The sequence below is a fragment of the Rhyacophila brunnea genome, unplaced genomic scaffold (genome assembly GCF_057557595.1).
Source record: "Rhyacophila brunnea isolate RB1 unplaced genomic scaffold, BYU_Rbru_1.0 scaffold_23, whole genome shotgun sequence".
Lineage (NCBI taxonomy): Eukaryota > Metazoa > Arthropoda > Insecta > Trichoptera > Rhyacophilidae > Rhyacophila > Rhyacophila brunnea.
In genome coordinates this window covers 22,421,268-22,441,468 of record NW_028232893.1, presented here as the reverse complement: position 1 = coordinate 22,441,468, position 20,201 = coordinate 22,421,268, and the positions used below count along the sequence as shown (strand labels likewise).

At 33.4% G+C, this 20,201-nt stretch overlaps 1 long non-coding RNA gene across 1 annotated transcript in view; it reads right to left on the bottom strand.

The window, feature by feature from the left end:
* The window catches only part of LOC147069728 (uncharacterized), a 33,383-nt gene extending 13,776 nt beyond the window's left edge, over positions 1–19,607 (bottom strand). Inside the window, exons 1-2 of the long non-coding RNA XR_015071199.1 lie at positions 18,884–19,607; positions 12,051–12,111 (exon numbers count right to left, since the gene is read on the bottom strand). This is a non-coding gene — a long non-coding RNA (uncharacterized LOC147069728). The remainder of the gene's footprint in view (positions 1–12,050; positions 12,112–18,883) is intronic.
* Between the last annotated feature and the right edge of the window lie 594 nt (positions 19,608–20,201).

The following is a 20,201-nucleotide window of genomic DNA, read 5'->3' as shown; positions in this document are numbered from 1 at the left end:
AGTGTTTGTGCAAACCTTAATAGATAATAATTAATACCTAATGAGTAATAATACAATATTCAACGCCTGTTGAATATATTATAATAATTTATAATTATATTGTATAAACATACCACATTATAGAAAGGTTTGATTGTTTTGATCGAAAACAACACATATTCAGAGAAAAAGCGTTGTAATAGGCTTGATGTAAATGCGAATCGAGAAAAACGACTGAATACACGAAATAAAATAAGCGCTAAGTACCAAAAACCTGAATCGGAGATAATATAGGGGTTTTAATGAATAATTCAATTATTTTTGGAAAATATACATGATTCACATTTAATTTGATGTCTTATCAATACTAGTATTGCCATTTATGCGGGAAAATGTAGAGCTACGATTGTGATATTAACACACAATATAGAAATCTATTTTATCTAGCCACTGAAACAAAATGATCGATTTTTATGAAAATTGGACTTGATACATAATTATTGTGAACCATCCAATTGTGTCTGGAAGATACAAGTAATAACCAATACAGTGAATAAACGAGAACAACCCCCTTAAAGAAAAGGGTTTGGGTCGAAATCCCGAAGGCCGAAATCCCGAATGCTGAAATCCCGAATGGCCGAAATCCCGAATGGCTGAAATCCCGAAAGCCGAAATCACGAAGGCCGAAATCCCGAAAAATAAAAAATACAAACAACAATAATTTGCGCAATCTTACCATTTATCTTGAATGGCGCAAATTTTACAAGGGAGACAAAAAACCGTTTTTGTGGGAAAATGGGTTTGTGGGAAAATGTAAAATTTGCGCAATTCGAGATAAATGTTAAGATTGCGCATTTTTTTTACAGGAGAGACAAAACCCATTTGTTCTACAAAAAAATGATATTTTGCCTCTCTTGTAAAATTCGTGTTAAGATTGCGCAATTATTACTGTTTGTATTTTTTTATTTTTTGGGATTCCGGCCATTCGAGATTTCGGCCATTCGGGATTGCAGCATTCGGGATTTAGGCCTTCGGGATTTCGGCCTTCGGGATTTCGTCCGGCACCCAAAGAAAATACTCACAGCATTCACTAGAAATAAATCGTCTCTCACCTGTTATAATGCAAGCAATTAAGTTCACCGACCCAAACGAACGAGTCAATTGAATCAATCTATTTTCGTTCACCGATCGCTGAGAGACAAACACAATGATATCGACTAACGATAACAGACTAAATTTATTATCTTTATTACTTTCTGTACAATTTTACGGGTGGCGCTGTACCTTTTATAATATATACGAGTGTTATTATTCCAAAAGTTATTTTACATCTTTATTGGCTCGCTATCTGTCGGAGTGGCAATTTAAATCTTAATTGTGGTAAATAAACAAAAATATATGTTTTTAAAATACTGGTACGTAGGTATACAATTATGTTTTTTGTAAAGCATGTCACAATAATCCAGTGGCAAAGAATGTCCACTAGAAAGAGATAAAACATTCATAACTTTCGTTGCCAATATAACGTGTTTTTTCCAGCGCACAATACGCATCTGGTGGATTGCGGTAAATTTAGAGTTTTTAGATTAAACATACTATACATACCAGTGGCGAAGGGTGACTTTTGAAAAGAGGTAGGCTGTGGAGATCTGATAAAAAGAGCACACTTGTCAGGTATACTTACGAGAATAGTACGATATTTACCACTAATAAATGACAACGACACACTAATTCAATGAAATTTCAAAAACTCATTGACGACATAAAAATGATCGATGTGTTTAAATTACGTATTTTTCAAAACATATTTTATACCCATCAAGAATCATTAGATAAAATTTATTTTTATTTTTAAAAACAATCTATACTTACTTATTTATTAATATTCGATTAAATGTCGTTGAAATTATTTTTTTAATTATCTAATTATTAATGATTTTGGACAAAGTGCGCAGTCGTGACAACAACATTATGCGCGAATGTTTTAGGCTCTGCGATAGGAGCTTACCTCATTTCATACAAATCAACAAACTTGCTGAGGTTACGAGACGTAAAGTCCATACGAAAAAAATTCAGAATTATTTCACACATAATCGGAAATTTATTTACGTCAAGATACGAGCGCTGTGGTATATTTTTTAATACCTTTGCAGATTGTTTTGTAAAATGTGTAATACTGTAATACATTCCTATATATACTACATCTCTCGTTGGGAAAATGAATTATTTTTATATAACATAAAATAATGAAGTGATTAAGTATATAAATACGTCAATATGGAATTAAAAAATATTTTTCTTAAGAAGGTAGGCTTTAAATAATCGCCTAGTATAGAGTCTTCGCCACTGATATATACTAAAATAATCTAAGTATATAGTATTATACTCCGTTTACACATGCATGGATTTACTGATTACAGTACGTATTATCGTGGCCATAAGAAAAAATGCACGTGTAAACATGTATTATCGTGCAAATTGCAAGATTGCATGCATGAATCAAAGAAAATCAGAAGCCTCTGAATTTTCACGCGACAGTAGCAAACCTGTCGGTAAAAAATTAACTACACCGCGTAGAGACTAATTTTGAGGTTAACCGATTTTCGCAACCTGTCAAATAGTATACTAAATAACGATAACATCGTGTTTCACTTACTCTTGAAGAATGAGATTGGCGAAAAATTCAAAAATGTGACGAAATTAGGTAAAATTTTAAGAAACACCCAAAATCGTTGGCTTAGTTTATATTTATGCCAGTGATGCACAAACCGCGGCCCAAAATAACAAATCACCAACATGTAAATATTTGTTCTCCCAAAGTGCAGAATTAACCTAACATTAGTAATGCCAATTGGGGAGCCAAGGGAGGTTTAATCAAATCGCTTCGAATATTGATACATTCCATTTATACGAGGGTGAATTAAGGTGGAAGTTGTTTTATATGTTTTTAAGATAGGGTCTATCAACCTAGTTCACTCTGTGTTTCCATGTGCTTTTATTTGAAAATTATTAACACTTACTTTATGTCATGTCATGAATGCTTCAATTTATAATTTTTCAAGTTCATTATATTTAAAATAAATAAATTTGAATTCGAATTTGAATTTAAAATAATAAAATGTATGTGTCGTCTAGTATAATATTATATCATTATTTATTTACTTTTATCCACTGCAGCCCGTGACAAATTATAACCCTATACACCCTTGGCTTAGCTTTTTCAACAAAATGTCGTAAAGTATTTTTCAATATAAGTAATTGGTACCTACATAAAAGAACTGCCAAAAGTGTATATATAATATATATGTATTCAATATATCACGGCACTCGGCCATAAAAAAGCAATAACAATCAAAACGAATTACAAAATTGCCGTCGTTTTATTTTCCGGCGAGCGAAAGGTTTACGACCACTGGTCCATTTGTTTATTTTTTTACGCGTGTTCCAATGATACAAAATCTCCATTTTATAGAGACTGTCTCACTTAAGAATTCCAATGAAATGTGTTGGTGGAGGCGCATGTTGAGTATTGCGTGGACGGCAAAAATGACAGATACGAGGGTGGGTCAATAAGTCCTTAGAAAAGCCGACAGGTGGCGCGACTAGTACTGTAAGCGGTTTGTTTTCATGCAGCGGCACTACCGATTCAGTATGCTGCGAAGTTTCAATCAGATTGGTCGGGTTGTTGTGTGTTTCTCGTACATTTAAAAAAAAAAATTGCTTGTGGAAAATGGAAAAATGGAAAATGGAGAAAATTGAGTTTAGAGCTGTTATTAAACATTTTAATATAAAAGGGTTAACAGCAAAGGAAATAAAAAATGAGTTGGATTTAGTTCACGGCATATCTGCTCCTTCACTTGCAACTATTTATAACTGGTTAAATGAATTTAAACGTGGTCGTACATCAACAAAGGATGAACCACGCTCAGGACGTCCTGTAGAGGTGACTACACCAGAAATGATCAATAAAATCCACGATATGGTGTTAAGTGACCGAAGATTAAAGTTGAGTGAGATAATTGAGGTTACAGGGATCTCAAAAGGTAGCGTCATTTCTATTTTACATGACAAATTGGGCATGAAAAATATTTCTGCAAGATGGGTGCCGCGTTTGCTCACAGTCGACAATAAACGCAATAGGGTGGTGGCCTCTAAAGCCCTGTTGTCGCTCATGCAACGCAATCCGGATGAATTTTTTCGTCGCTTTGTGACTGTAGATGAAACATGGATACACCACTATACTCCCGAGACGAAAGAACAGTCAAAGCAGTGGATTGCGAAGGCAAACCATGTCCAAAGAAGGCGAAAACCGTAAAATCAGCTGGTAAGGTTATGGCTACTGTATTTTGGGATGCACGTGAAATTATTTTCGTTGACTATTTGGAAAAAGGAAAAACAATAACAGGGGATTATTATGCATCTTTACTGGACCAGCTAAAAAACAAAATTGAAGAAAAACGGCCTCATTTAAACGGGAAAAAAATCCTCTTTCATCAGGACAATGCCCGTGTTCACACATGTTTACGATCAATGGCTAAAATTGAAGAATTTAAGTTCGAATTGTTCGACCACCCACCGTATTCGCCAGATTTAGCCCCCAGTGACTTTTTCCTATTCCCAAACTTAAAAAAATGGCTAAGTGGACAACGTTTTTTTTCAAATGAAGAAGTCATCGATCGGACAAATGCTTATTTTGAGGACCTTCCGAAAATTTATTTTTCTGACGGTTTAAAAAAAATTGAGAAACGTCTAACCAAGTGTATTGAGCTCCAAGGAGATTATGTTGAGAAATAAAAAAAAAATACAAAAATAAAAACTGTTTTAATGCTTTTTTCTAAGGAATTATTGACCCACCCTCGTATCTCAGAGCCTATGCATAGTAGTGTATCTGTTACACCGAATGTGTGAAATTGCGTATTACACGAAATCAGCAATATTTTGCCTAATTTATGAATAAGGCAACGGGCTTGCATTATTCTTGAATTGGGCAATTTATCTGCCGAGTACGTGAATTTGGCAGGGTATGGAATTCTTAAACTGTCAACAGTACGGTAGAAAAAGTAAATTTAATACGGATGGTTTTATTATTTATAATTGGACATTATATAATATTATTATTATTAGGTTAGGTTAGGTTTTGTAATTCTGAATTCAACTGAATGTCCATTTTGAGGTTAGCTAACAAGTGTCAACAAACTATCAAATCATACTATATCACAAACAAACAATCGACCATTGCCTGATATCCAAGCACGAATCAAATCGCGAAAATTCCTTTTAATAAAATTCTTCCGTTATCATATTATAGTTCTAGACTTTTTTTGGGCATATTAAATGGATATGAACGTCATTGTAGTTATTGATTGGTATATTTTTATATAATTATTTATCAATATGACATATTTTGACACATTTGGCTAGTTTGACACCACCGGAGCGCGACCATCTATTTTGACCAATGCATGAGCATTTGACACATTTGGTTTAGTTGAAAAAAACACCACCATAGCGTTACTATCTAATTTGCCCAATGCATGAACTAGGCAGAAAAATTACTGCCGAATTCATGCACTCGGCAGATATTTTGCCTAATTCATGAATAAGGCAACGGGCTTGCATTTTTCATAGGATTTTATGTAATACGCAATTTCACACATTCGGCGTAACATATCTACTTATTTAAATACGTTGACGTAAACGTTATCGATTTTTGTGACCAGGCGCGGACCTGATAACCTGGAGAGACTGGTGGTTTTGGATAACCTCCAGGGAATTGCGTCGGTACGCTGGAGCGACCAAGTGAAATAACTGATTAAGGGTATATTATATCATTCACTCTGCCCTGAGAGAAGTAGAGGATCGAAGGGGTAGAAAGTCTTGGTCGCTCAAAAGATGAAAAAAATCCAAGATTGTCACGATCTTCAGTCATGAAGAAACGACTAAGAAGAAGAAAAATATATTAACTAAGTTCGTCATGAGCTTTTATCGGAAAGAGATGACCATATACTACACGGTCTCAAATTTTATTAGATTAAATAATATGAACATGAATTCAATTTTTGGCAAAATTCATGAATTAATAATGAAAACCTAACCTAACCTTTCAAATAATCCAGTATATCGGCTATTTTCGAAATTTTGTTGCTGCTGGCTTCCTGTAAAGTGTAAACCGACAAGAACCGTGTTTTATTTAGACATAGATTTTATGTCAGTAGGTACTTAAAATCAGTGGTAAATATTTTTAGTTAATCAAGTAGAAAAGATGGTTCTGTCGTTGTATTAAAATGTGGTAGCCGTACTGATAAGCAAGAATATGGTATTACGTTTCATAGATAATAGGCCATCCGTGGACTGAAACCGTATGCGGTTTAGATCCGTGTGCCATACTAAACTTATGATTTTTGTTTATGAAAATATATTTTCACTAGAAGTGTAAGTTTATGGTATAAACGGATACGATCAGATGTTTATAATATAGTTTGTGAAAATATATTTCCATGAATAGAAAAAATAAGCTAAGTATGGCATACTGTTCTAAACCGCATACGGTTTCAGTCCATGGATGGCCTATAAGTTGATACATGTTCGTGATAATTTATTTGTATATTATTATATATTTTAATATCAGGTAACCTAGTGTTTCTTTAAAATAACTTAAATTATGAGTATTTTACCTAATGGTTGCATTTTGACCGTTTAAAAATAGTATATAACGTAAAAAAAATAGAAAATTATATTTTAATTCTGAGCATCTAGTGCGAGCACTTTGGGCGAGCACTAGCGAAATGGTCTATGGTCTCAAACATTTGTATACGAATGCGTTCGTTCTCCCACAAACCAAACGCACGGCACCCAGCTTCATTTAGCAATGCAATGGATGTATCTATAGTCTAAGTATACGACCTTATTATATTTCCGATAAAATATTTCACGATGAAGAGTGATACGGTGAACTGCATACGTACAAATTTCCGGACACGCTTATTAATACGCCCTTAGGCTGCGCGCACACGGCAAAGCGAAGTTTCGGATTCATCCGCCAAACGTCGTTTTCGGGTCGAATGCGTTTTGTTTGCGTTTCGTTTGCGTTTCGTTTACGGCGATATATCGACGATGCTGTCCAAACATCTGGACAGAGAAAACACAGTTTTCAAGGAGATTCATAAACGCCTTTTTTTGAAACTGCACCCTGCTGCGAGAGTATTTATCGCTCATTACAGTGGTGTACAAGGGTAAATAAATCAATATAAAATCAGTACATAATATTGCATTATACCTACATTTATTTTCCCACTATTGCTTCTTTTGGAGCTGGACTGTTTTATATCGATAGCGTTTTGAAAATTACCTATTATTGTGCCTATTATGTATCATGATAAACTTTGTCTGATCAATACTATCGACCGAAGGTACTTGATGGAGTTTGAATTTAAATTCTAATTGATTTAAGTTTTGTACTATTATTATTTATTAATACAATAAAAAAAACAGATTATAAGTTAATACACGAAGAAAGGGTAAAAACCTTATTACCTAGATAGATACCCACTAAGTAAAGGATGAAGTATAAAAACATAATATTGTGAATAATTTGAATACTTGCATTGTTTCTAAAAACTTGTTGTAAATACTATTAATACATTCGGTAGGTAAGCAGTTTTACAAAATAAAATAAAAAGTTTTGACACAGCACAGCTATGAGAAGAAGTATTTCATCAGAAGAAAGGCTCGCCATAACTAGAAGGTAAACTAAACTAAACTAAAAAACATACATATACCTATACAAGTACATAGGCACATACCTATCAATAGTAGTAGGTAGGTATTCATTATTCTCACTACAATATATTATTATTGGTACCCGTTTACATTTTAGTGTATATATATATAGATCATCTAGATGAACAGATTTTAAGGGAGATATTTCAAATGTTTATTTATAATATGTGACAAAACAGAACACCCGGAAAAAACCTGGCTGTTCTGTTTTATCATGTTCTGTATTGTTATTGTTTTGTTTTGTCATGTTCTGTTTTGTCCGGTTACCATCTAAGTCATACCACGTGTCTGGGCAGTGTAAAAATAAAACCCAATCATGATGAATTGTTTGCAACCAGAAAGATTCACTTGAATGCTTAATGCTTATTTGGACTATGTCTGCATTTGCATATGAACTATGAAACTATGAAAATATCTAGGTAAAACGGTAAAAAAGAAATACTTAATAATATGTAGGTAATGTTTACATCTTAGTTCGCCACTGGCCTCTGAGACAAAAAAAGGTTTTTTTTAATTCTTCGGATAGTGCAATAAATAAATTCTTCCATAATAACACTAGGGGTGAAAACAAAGACTACTACTATCAGTTTGCAGAACACAATAAGGCACATATTGTACGACATAATTTATTACTTTAGTCCGAAAAATTTGAAAAAATCCTTCTTTCTTAATAATTAGTGTCATCAAGAATTTCACAGTGGCGTTTATGCAATGGGGAAAAAACAGATATAATTTAATTAAAATATTTTATAGATGTTTTGTATATAATTTGTTAGAACAATGTATTATAGAGGAGTTTTCAGGAAAGGGGTAGATGTATTAGTTACTGAATATATATTTTATCTTGAGGGTGCAACAAGTAATGGTTTCCTAAATGGGCAGAATGTATAGCGTAATGGTATAGACATTATTTTAATATCCGTTGTTTAAAACCTCGTAAAGACCTAATCATGTGGAAAATTGATTTTCATGCGCGCATTCGATAAGAAAATGAAAATGCAATTTGAAGAAAAACACTATACGACGCACTTACACGAGCAGCTATAAACTATATAGACTATAGAGTATGTTTTCAATAATCATATAACTAGCCAATATCGTAGTATATATGCTATGCAGCCATGAACTATTTACTAAATAACATGTAAAATCAGAACGAGAATGGTGAGATGCTTTTTTTCGGTTCAGTTTTACGGAGTAGATACGTGGACACTTTTACACTTGGTTCTACATAGGGATTGCAATACCGGTATTTCAAAACTGGTATTTCAGTATTTATCAATACCGAAATACCGGTTTATAAAATCCAAAATACCAGAATCTTCGGTATTAAGAAAGCACACTCGTTTACGTTTTTGAAAATGAATTATAAGTTATGTGCTGCTAAAATGAAAATATATTGAGTGAATCCAACAGAGGTGAAAAAATAATAAAAAAGTTTCATCAAATATATTTTACAAATTATCATAATATTATTTCGAAATAGAAAACATCCGTGACAAAAATGTTCAATTATTCTATAATTATTGATGACTGTACAAACGTTGAATTTAATAAGCTTTTCCTGCAGCCGGGCTTAATTTCACTTGATGAACTTTTGAAGGTTTTAGTTAAAACTATCAATATATTCAAATTATTTGTAAAAAATCACTAGTTCTACAATTGTTATCAATATTAAATGTCAACATAATAAATGTAAGTATGTAGGTTTTTGCTATAAAATAGTATTTTTTTAAAAAATAATAGCTATATTTATTGATAAGCACCTACTTTTGTTTTTTTTAATGTTTAAGAAATACTGGTATTGTCATTTTCATTCGGTATTGCAATCCCTAGTTCTTCAAAATGCACATGAATTATTTGTTAACTATCCCCAATAGCAAAACTGAAGTCCTTCATCTGAAGGAAAACTCCAGGGGTTAACTACCTTGGAGTAATTCTTGACGATAAGTTGTCTTTTGTCGAATACACTAAGACGAAAGGCTAACATAGGCTATCAGAAGATGGTCAGAATGGCGGGACTGGCTAGGATGGTAGGACACTTAAGATCACATACTGCGCAATATTAATGCGGATTGCCATGGGAACACAGAATTAATAGGAAATAAAATACCTAACGGGTGTGGAGTATCAGGTAACCGATCTCGAGTGTGGAAGAATATGGGATAAACTGAAACACGTGTCAATAATACGTCATTCTAACCTTGTCTTTCGTTTTGACAACTGCTCTCGGTTTATGCACTGACGCCCATTCAACATTGGTGTATTTGAAGGTTGCAAAACACACTATTGCACGTCTATAGTGTGTGGTTCAATTTCATAGGACACTCATGTACCTACATACTCATGGGTTATAGTCTGCCGGAATTATATTTATTAATCTCTCCTGTGAGATTGCCGGTTACACCTCTAGCGTATGGCACCCCAAAATTGAATCATTATCTAGAAGCGCTTTACTTAATGGAGAGTGACACTGATCTAATGTTAATCTGACGTCTTTGGCAATAGGCTATATCCGACTGACCAGGTATCAGCAACAAACTGTATCATCGTTTATATTTTTTTGTGTAAATTAATTTTTATTTTAAATATGCAGTTATCTGCAGTGAATCAAATATGCTGACAAAATAGTTCTAGCTTTTTTTCACAGGTGCCACTATTAATTTATAATAATATTAAACATTTACTGTGATCGATTAGAACAGTATTAATATGTACCTACTTGCATTCAAGTGTAGCCATTATAAATGGTTGGGCCATTTATATTCCCATTCCACTCCTTATCTCCTCACCCACCTCCTAATCCCCAGTGTTATTATTACCAGACATTCAATAAACAATTACGGGTGATGAGAGACGGTGTTACAAATAACATTCAGTTGCATCTCGACAGCGGACGCGTGCGAGCTTCTAATAGCATTCCGTCGCTTAAGTGATAGACTCAATAGATACAGACTCATTCATAAACTATCATCATCATTCATACACCCTCACATATAATCCATAAACTGTGTCATAAAGTGCGGGAGTGTACGAACCGGGTGACCCAAAACAATTATACCGCTCGAGCGAAAGTTAAAACCAGACCACGGAGCCATCATATCATCACAAAGATCAGTGCCTGTCACTCTGTTCCATCGCCCCCACCACTAGATCTGACCTCCTCATCTTCCCTAAAAATAGTTACAGTCCACTTAAAAAGCTCAACCAATAAATTTTAAGGATAATCGATGCCAACGAGTGTAGCATGGCCCGATACGTCCTGATCTTGCATTCTCGGAATTTTTTGGTCAGCTAACATTCGTAAGATCAGGTAGTCAGTTACATTTTACAATTTTTAAACCTAATAATCTCGCGATAGCCGGGTGGAAACGTATCCGCTTGGTAAGTTTCGGGTCTCGGTTTTGAATTTTAATGTGTGTTGAAAATATGTTGAACAAGTGGCATGAAACATCCATTTATCGTAAAAAAAACTTGAAATTTACGAAAACTCTCCGTGAGGGGGGCCAGTATGTAGAAAAATAAATAAATAATACTAATAATCTTTAAAAAATTGTAGCTAAACCCTGGTTATAAAGCCAGTGATGTCCCGTGGGGGTAGACAGATTGAGCTTTGCCTGGGGGCGGCAGTTACTTGAAGGGCGGCAAATCGAGGAGAATCATGTGGAATATAATTATATAAATACCTATTATTATTTTTTTTTAAATCAGCTCCCTGGTTTTGTTGGGTTCGCGATGTCTAGTTTACTTCCGTTGCCCTTCTACGTCCTTGGTGACCAGAAACAACACGTGCAAATTTATGAATTATAGTCTTAGTTATTAACCAGTACGCACGGAAGTTGCGCTGGTCGTCGAAATTAAAGATGCACCCTCATCTTACAGAGCGTCCCACCTACTACTCCGGGTCCACGATTTTAGTCTGTATCGAAGCGTCACGCCGTCATCGATTATCGATTATCGATTTAATAATGCCTAAACCTTTGCGATCTCAAGCTAAACATATCATTACAGTAGAACATATTTCTTAGATATTGGAGTCATGAAAGGATGATTAAAAATACTGTATGAAATTTTGTCTAAGGACGTCACTGTATAAGGCCATCATAAGTCGATTTAGGCATTATTCCTAAGGATTGCCATCCTCAATTTAGTATGTGTTTTGTTTACTGAGATATCTCAAAATTTTGATTTTTTAATATTAAGTATCTACCACTTATGTGTATTCGGTAGGTATCGACTAAAAATAATACCTATTTTAAAAAAATTTGTATTATAATAAAAAAAATGCCTACCTTGTAAAATGTCCAATTTTCGGAGCTCTTTTCTTGCATCCGGTTGGACGAATCCATGATCCTGTAACAGTAAAAATCAAAATTAAAAAGACTTTCTCATTCCACTCATCATCAAAAATTATTCAATTATGCAAAGAGCCTACTGTGCGACGGTAACGGAAAACTAAGCCTCAGTCTAAAGCACGCAAATTCTCGTATTCTCTTTCTCTTACTTCCGCAGTAGGCTGCGAGGGATTCAATAAGAATTAAGTAATACGAGGACGCTACGCTGGCTTCCAAAATCCATCTTTACATAATAATAGTTTTTCATAATCGTATATTATATATTCATCAAAATCTAATTACACTACTTAATTATAACTATGTGTGCATATCGATAGTTTACTTTGTTTCAATTATTTTTTTAATTCTATTATTAGCAAGATGACAGTACCTACCCAACCGCCAAAAGACATCCTGGAAAACAAAACGGACGGTCAGAGGTCGACTGGTATACCTAGGGATTGCAATACCGAATGAAAATACCAATACCGGTAATTCGGTATTTCCTATTGAATACCGGTATTTGTAAAATAATTGGAAAAACAGAAGTATCTACCAATAAATATAATATGTGTAAAAATCTTTTTAAAATATTAATAATTTATAGCATGTCGTCGTTATAGGATTGGTTTGTCGAATATCCGTTTTTGTCGAAATCAACCTTTTAATGCAGAATGACTTTTTGTATCTAAATGGACTAGAACCATCCTTTTCTTTAAATTGCTTTGTAATGAATACAGCATTCATATGCTGTAAAAACAACAATTTAAATTTTTCCATGTGTTTAAATATAGGATAATGATTTTTTTGTCATCTCCTGAACATTTGCCATTTGGTCTATTCGACAAACCAATCCTACAGCGACGATGTGTTATTGCTGGTCACCAACGACGATGAAAAACCACGGAAGTAAACCAAACATCGCGTAACACGGTAAAAAATACAGTTCTGTTTTTATGTTAATTATTAAATTTAAAACCGGTATTTCGGTATCGAAAAATACTGGGATACAGGTGTAGAGGTTTACTTAACTCTACAACCGAGGTATTATTGTCTATGTTCAATTGTATAGCATAGACAATAATACCAAGCGGAAATGACAGCCAATAATAATTCAGTTGCAAATCCGGCCTCCAACAGAACAGTCAATCATGCCAGCAACTCCGCCTAAAGTTTCGAGTCATATTCAAAATCATAATGTAACCTTCAGTGACAAAGTATGAAAACAATGTGACAGTCTTATTTTAGTGCCGTGTTAATATTAAATGTTTTAAGACAATATAAAACAATCCATATCAAAGCTGTGTCTCATTTCAATTGTGCCCCCGAACATTATTAGCACACACACAAAGCAACCTTCTACATGCAAATAATAGACGTTATATCTTCACAACTTACAACATAAGACTATTACGTCTATAAGTGGTGACCCCGACGAAATTTAAGTTTTTAAATACCGGTATTGCAATTCCTAGGTAGACTTATATTCCGGTAGTTCCACGGTTTCAATAAGAATGCTAGAGCTTTCGGTGCAGACATCTGGAGGGCATTATCCCAGGATACTTCGAGACGTAAGAAGTTCTTGAAAGAGGCTATAACTCGCCGTAGGTTGTTTGACCACTGATGGTGATGGTATTTAAAATCTAACAGACCTTTCGCCGAGTAAATATTTAATTCTAAGTATTCCCGGAAAATTGCAATAATCTATATATATGTCAGTGATGTAATTTCCATATTATAATAAACGTAAAACTAATGTATGATAACCACTTTAATATATTCAGTAGGGATTGCAATACCGGTATTACAAAACCGGTATTCCAGTGTTTATCAATACCGAAATACCGGTTTTAAGAGTTCAAAATACCGGAATTTTCGGTTTTAAGAAAACGCACTCGTTTACGTGTTGAAAATGAATTTAATGTTATTTTTCATTACTTTGTACTGTATTGAGTGTATAAGTTATGTGCTGCTAAAATTAAAATATATTTACTGAATCCAACTGAGGTGAAATAACAACAAAACAAAATCCATCAAATATACATATTTATAAAATTGTCCGGATAAATTAACATAATATTATTTCGAAATAGAAAACATCCGTGACAAATTGTCAATTATTCTATAATACAATTATTGATATGACTGTATAAGCGTTGAAAGAGCTTTCCCTGCAGCCGCACTTATTTGCACTTAATGAACCAGGCTTTTAGAGGGCTTTAGTTAAAATTATCAATATATTGAAATTATTTGTGAAAATCATCAGTTCTACAAAATCATGATCAATACATATTTTTAAATGTCAACATGATAAATGTAGGTAGGTAGGTTTTCGCTATAAAATAATGTTTTAAATTGATTTAAATAGATATATTTACTGTTTTTTATGTTTTAACGAATACCGGTATTCAATGATAAATACCGAAAAACCGGTATTGATATTTTCATTCGGTATTGCAATCCCTAATCTTCAGTATTTTGCAGCAAACTTATGATATTTCATTTGACTTTCTCTTAAAACAACCTATGAACATATTTGATAACTAAACGAATATTCCAAAAACTATTCAGTTACCCTTCACAGAAATAAGTACGAATATTAAAAAAAAAAACTAAGTTCTGTTTTCTTCACGAAGACATACGATTTTTTGTGTTTCACTTAACATAATTAAAAGTCCATGTATAAAAAAAATGCGTAGTCAGATAGCCAATCAATAAATTCTAGATACATTACATCTCGTAGGCAAAATCAAAATCAAAGTGCAAATCATACACTTCCGTGAATGAATTAGATACTCCTTCCGTTCTACAATACCCTGGAATTTGGACGTCGTCCAATTGGAAGGCATCCAGAAAACTTTACCAGTTAAGTTTTGGAGCCTAGCAGGAAACTGCGAAGCCTTGAAAAAGCCAACTAGTGCTTAACATTATTTAATGTTTAATATGGAAGACCAGTGATTGTAAACTGTGAAACGCTAGTGTACCCTAATCTGTTATAATATGAGAATACTAGTCTTTCCATTTCACCATTTAATAAATTAAATATTCACTTTCCTTATAGATTTAGCGAAATTCATATCTTTTTATACCTTATCCTCATCATTGATGGTTTGAAAACCCTAGGGCCCTAGACGGATCCTTGCATTCTCCAAAAAAAATCGTTCATATTATAGTATGCCTACTATATCCCAATACTATCGACCTGTCTAAAAACTGTCTGTCTGAAACTATAGGTTACATGTAAATTATACGTATTACATTTCACTGTAGTACAGTTTACCGTGAGCTATCTTACCGGAAAGAATTCTATAGCATTGAGATCAAAAAAATACGTGCCATGCTTCAAATGTAGATATAACTGTTATTTTACGCACATATGGTTCTGTCCTAGCGGTTTATTGGATAAAAAGCTCAACTATTGAACCCGTAGAACTTTTAGAGCTTTTGATTCGGTTTTTTTCAGTTACCTAGCGGTCATTATTTAAGAGAGGAAACTGTTTCAATTATAGCATGTTTGTACACTTTATGCAAAATTAAAGTGATAAATTGATTATGAATGCATGGATTTATTTTTAAAATTAAAAATTGTTCATTTTTAATCGAAGGGGGCATCAAAATCGGTCAGTGCGTTGGGCCTCTATGTCACTAAACGCGCCACAGCAGTTCCCTAATATAACAGCCTTTATTATTTTATCACGTTTAACCGTCGTCACTGATATATACCTGCATGTGATGCATATGGCCATTTATGACTATGCATCTGGTCCTTACACTCAGATTTCGCCACTGGTGATTACGCTTTTTTAAAAGCTAGTAATGAGTCAACATGACAACACAAACAATGAGCACAGCCCACCAAATCAACCCGCCCCACACCACACTCGGTCTTAATCGAGTGTATCACAAGGCTGTACATTTGAATATTAATCATCACCAGTTTTTTTACGCCTGGTAATGTCTCAGGAGCAGATTCTCAAGACTGAGGTCACCACGCTCTCAAGTGAGCTTTTACTGCATTTACTGAGTAGACTTAACGTAATAAAAAGTGCTTTATGAAAGAAAGGTACGGAAAACTAACATAAAAGATAATAAATTCAATTATAAACATAATACAAAGATAAAGCTATACAAATGTATAAAATATTTAAATTTTTTTCTCGACCATGTCTGATCCTAATAAGATCATAATATGGGCCTCCACAGAGTGGAGGTTTGTATTAACAGATTTTGTTTTTAGGAGAAATGGATTTCAGCCACTTGCTCAACCTCTTAGGTCCATTCTCTGACTCATACACAGATTGAAAAACAATTTGTGTACTTGCCAGTCCCAGGATTCGAACCTGGGACCCACGTCGCTATAGTCCGACGCTTATGCCGCGCGGCTATCGTGGGGCTTATAAATTATAAATATAATATAACTATAAATATAATGTAAATATAACTATAAAATATATAAAATAAGGATATACAAAAACTATGTGAAGAGATCTTCTTGTCCGCAATTTAAGAAGCCGCAATTTTTTTTAAAGCTATAGTCAATATGACAATGTAACTTCAAAATAATATATATATATGTTACACCGAATGTGCAAAATTGACTATTACATGAAATGGGCAAAATTTTGGCAAATTCATGTAATAGTCAAGCCTGTTGCCTTATTCATGAATTAGGTAAATTTTCTGCTGAGTACATGAATTCGCCAGGGTATGGAATTCTTGAACTGTCAACATGACAGAAGAAAAAGTAAATTTAATACGGATGGTTTTATTAGTTATAATTGGACATAATATAATATTATTATTATTAGGTTAGGTTAGGTTAGGTTTTGTAATTCTGAATTAAAGTATTCAACTGAATGTCCATTTTGAGGTTAGCTATCAAGTGTCAACAAACTATCACAAACATTCAATCGACCAAGCACGAATCAAATCACGAAAATACTTTTCAATAAAATTCTTCCGTTATCATATTATAGTTCTAGATTTTTTTTTGCGCATAGTAAATGGATATGAACGTCATTGCAGTTATTGATTGGTATATTTTTATATTATAATCAATGACATTTGACACATTTGTTTAGTTTGATTAGTTGCAAAAAATACCACCGGAGCGCGATCATCTATTTTGACCATAGATAATATATGTACATTTTGACCAATGCATGAGCATTTTGATACATTTAGTTTAGTTGCAAAAAATACCACCGTAGCGCTACTATCTAATTTGTCCAATACATGAATTAGACAGAAAAATTACTGCCGAATTCACGCAATCTCCAGATATTTTGTCTAATTCATGAATAAGGTAACGGGCTTGCATTTTTCATGATTTAGGCAAAATTTTGCCCATTTCATGTAATATTCAATTTCGCACATTCGGCGTAACATATATAATAATATATAATAATAACGGTCAAATTATTTTATACATACGCAGGATTTTCTGAAACTTTCAATATTAAATTATATTTTTTCAAATCAGAAACAATATATCCATCATAAATCCCGCTAGTTTTATTAAATCGTTGTTTAAATTCTTCAATAATTTTATTGTTTGTTTAAGTATGCCGAAAACGATTTAAAGCCGCTGGATTGTAGCTTATAAGTGTTCTTACTTAACTGATTTATCACAATAGCTAAATACCGTGAACTCCAAAATGCTAGAATAGTTAAACTTTTCGATATTTTTTTTTCTTCGTTGGTAAATTTTTGTATTTAGGAAATATTTAATTTAGGTACAAAAAAATAAAATTGTAGTCTGGCAGGTTATTCGTTTGTTCTGTTATAATAACATAACAAATTAATAACATAGAAGTGCGAAAGACAGTGACAATATACCAAAGGTTTGATGACTAAGTGACGGTCAGGCCATTAGCCCCCGGAATGTTTAAAAAGTTTAATGCATGGTAATATAGTACAACACAAATATGGACCCTCAAAACCAACCCACCCCGCACCACACTCTATCTTAATTGAGCGTATCACAAGGCCCCACGTTTGATCTGAAGCATCAGCAGTTTTTTATGCCTGGGAATATCTCAGGAGCGGATATTAAAGTCGCCACGTTCTCAAGGTTAACGAAAGACGTCACTCAATAAAAAGTGCCATGTGAGAGAAACGCACGAAGACTTAACAAAAATAAATGAATTTAATGATATTATATGAGATACAAAAAAAACAAAGCTAAAACAATACAGAAAACTAAACTATGTGAATAGATCTTCACGTCCATAATAAGGCGCCGTTTTTTAAATGCAATATAATTGGTCTTTGTGGCGACCAGGTCGGGCGCCCCGCCCCGGTGGGCTTGAGCATCTCTTCCCTCTCAGAGCACGTTCTCGAACATTCCTAGAGGATGTGGCTTGCATCCTGTAGTTCTCGGCCAGACACATACAGAAGTAAATATATAAAAAAATCAACATGAGTTTAAGTGTATTCTATATTTCTCCACACTCTAATCGTACTTTCTTACAAACACATAAAGAAAATAACCCGCTTCCCTTATTTTTGTATTCCTTTGTTATAACTTATAACACAAAAACTACTAGACCAATATTGATGATATTTCCACAACGTATAGGCAACTTTGACGGTAGGTATCTACCAATTTACTTCTCGTATCCAAATCTCTTAAAATATATGTATTTTTAGTGAAATATCTTGTATCAGTAAATACTGAAGATGAAACAAAAGTAACAGAAATATGACTGACTTAGGACTTTTTTTAGTTACCGTAAGAAACCCCTCGCCACCTGGCAAAAGCATTAAAATATCAAAATATGCCAACTAACCTTCTTGCAAGGCCGCCATCTTGTACAGCAGGTTTCCGTCGAATGGCGCCCGGTCATCACCCGCCAAACTTCCGGTCCACCTTCACTTTCGCGCGCTTTTCACACAAAATGGACGGCCGACTTCCGCCCACTTCAAAAGCTCCTTTGTTAGAAACACTTTTTTTATGTTCAGCTATTTAATTTTTTTCACACAAATCTGCTATTATTATGTTATTAACACGTTTTTTTTAATAAATTTGATCGTTTGGTCCGATATTCAAAAGTGGTCTATTTATAAAATGGTGTGGAGATTTTTGGTTGATAACTTTTGATTGCTTTCTTTTCCTTCATTCGAAATCCTTACGTGTTTCTGGAGTATTATTAAATATATTTTAGAGAAATAATATATTGTATGGCTATAATAATGGTTTATTCACCGCACTTCCATTCCACAAATAATGAGGTAAGTACCTAATTTTGTTTCCATCTAAGGTTAAGCTCACAATCTAGCACGTATTTTTACCATGACTAATCTAACACTAATAATGCTTTATAACAGGGATAGCGAACCTTTTTACGTACGTGTGCCAAAATTTCCCAAATAATATTTTTCGACTGTCTGACATGCCAAGCAGTTTTTTTAATGGCGAAATTTTTTATTTAAGTTTACTAAAAAAAATAGTTTTTAAGAATTCTATTAAAAAGGTTTAAAAATTGCAATTGAGTAATTGATATTCTATCTTTCACCGCATTTATAGCTGAAGGCATATCTTTTATTCTTTGAATATTTTTTCCTTGTTTTCAAATTACTCAAAGAGATCGTGGAAGCATTTACCACTCTTCTTTCATATTATACTCTCCATCACTGAGCGGTTTTCCATTTTTAGAGATTGTATGAGGTAAAATAACAAGCAGTTATTATATTTGAATGACTGCCGATAATTAATTTCATAAGGTTTGTTGATTGTATATTTTTATTTCTATTCCCCGATCCTAAGGACCGGCCTATGCAATTGTTATTCACATTAAACGTAATGGTTATTTTTTTAAATGATTTGCCTGCAATTTTTTATACAATACGATTTGTCATTATGTATTCATGGATTTCGTTTTTTCCGTTTGCGCATCGATTGGTACATAAACATAATATGAAAAATCAAAGAGAATACGCATTATTATGTCATCATTATTTTTTAATATTATTATAATTAAGTACTTATATAGTTATTTGTAAAACTTTATTATAAAAAAAAATATTTTTTAAATATACCTATATAAAATAGGAATATTTCTTTTCTCTTCAAAATAAAATATTCGCGTGCCATGCAAAATCATCTCG